Below are 1,370 nucleotides of genomic sequence, written 5' to 3'. Positions count from 1 at the left end.
CTGTTGACACCCACACCTTGGCGCTCATATGACCTTATGCAGTTGCGAGCGCAGTAAAACCCTCTACTATAAAAAAAAGACCCGACTAGACCCGACCAGACCCGACCAGACCCGATCCCCCAATAGGCGTCCCGTATAAAGTGGAGAACGATTAGATCTAGACGCCAAACGACAAACATGGCGCGCGGAAAGAAAGATATAGGAGAAACACATTGGTGTCACGACGTGGTGGAATGAGGCGCTCGTCAATATTTGGACATATGGAGTTATTTGTATCATTTTAAAGCTTGTTCATTTAAGTCTTGCTGTCGGTGAAAAAAATACTTATCTCTCATGAAGAGAAGTCGAGGTTTTTTTTAGATTGAAAGGGGTGGGGCTTCCCTAGCAAGAAAATAGCCGCAAAAGATTGGCGGTTTTCAAAGCGTCCGAGTCCTTAAAAACTGCAAATTTACATTGTTGTGCCTTAAATCAACTTTTTAAAAGTAAAATCCACACAAAAATGTTCTAAAATGGGCCTTAAAAGTGTTGAGTCAAAAAACAAAAATTCGTAAAAAATTGCCGAAAGTGTCAATTTATTCGATTTCATTATTTTTACGAGCCCATGATTTCAACTTGCTACCTCAAAATTATTATTGTGTCATGATGTGGTGGAATCAGGTACTCGTCAATATTTGGCCATGTGGAGTTATTGGAATCTTTTAATAGCATATTTTTTGCGTTGTTTTCACCGACAAAAATTTACCTATTATCTTGAATAGAAGTCAAGATATTTGCGATTGAAGGAGGTGGGGTCGCCTGGTTTCGGTGGTAAAATTAGCAAGAAAATGGCCGCCCAAAATGGGTAACTTCTATAACTTGAGAGGCTTTGAAAACAGAAACAACACATATTTTCGTTTTTCAGTTAAATTCACAAATTAATGTGTTTTATACGGACATAAAAGGTGTTAAGCAAAAAAAACCAAAAAAAACAACAAACAAACCCAAAAACAAACAACAGAAATCATAAAAATTGCCATACTTATTGAGAAATGCCTGTTTCTTCAATTTCATTATTTTGACGAGCGCCTGATTTCACCACGATGCCTCTCCGGCTGCAAACGGGCGCCGTCGGTGGGCGTTAATCATAGCGATGCAGAAAAGCAACGGCCAATTAGGCAGGCGATGAAGGGGAAGGAGAACCGGCATCTGCCAGGACTGTTTATAGCGCCGCATGTTCAGGTCAATTTCCGGAAGACTGGTCTTTTGGTCCGAGCGTTTTTTTGCCTGTTTATTTCGTAGTAACTGGATTATAATATGCATATACGAGGGCGCGCTCGAACGCACACAAACACACTCACACATACACAGACACTCGCACACACACACACACA

Source organism: Aplysia californica, unplaced genomic scaffold, assembly GCF_000002075.1.
Source record: "Aplysia californica isolate F4 #8 unplaced genomic scaffold, AplCal3.0 scaffold00885, whole genome shotgun sequence".
NCBI classification, from domain to species: domain Eukaryota; kingdom Metazoa; phylum Mollusca; class Gastropoda; order Aplysiida; family Aplysiidae; genus Aplysia; species Aplysia californica.
Note: the sequence above shows the minus strand (reverse complement) of the source record.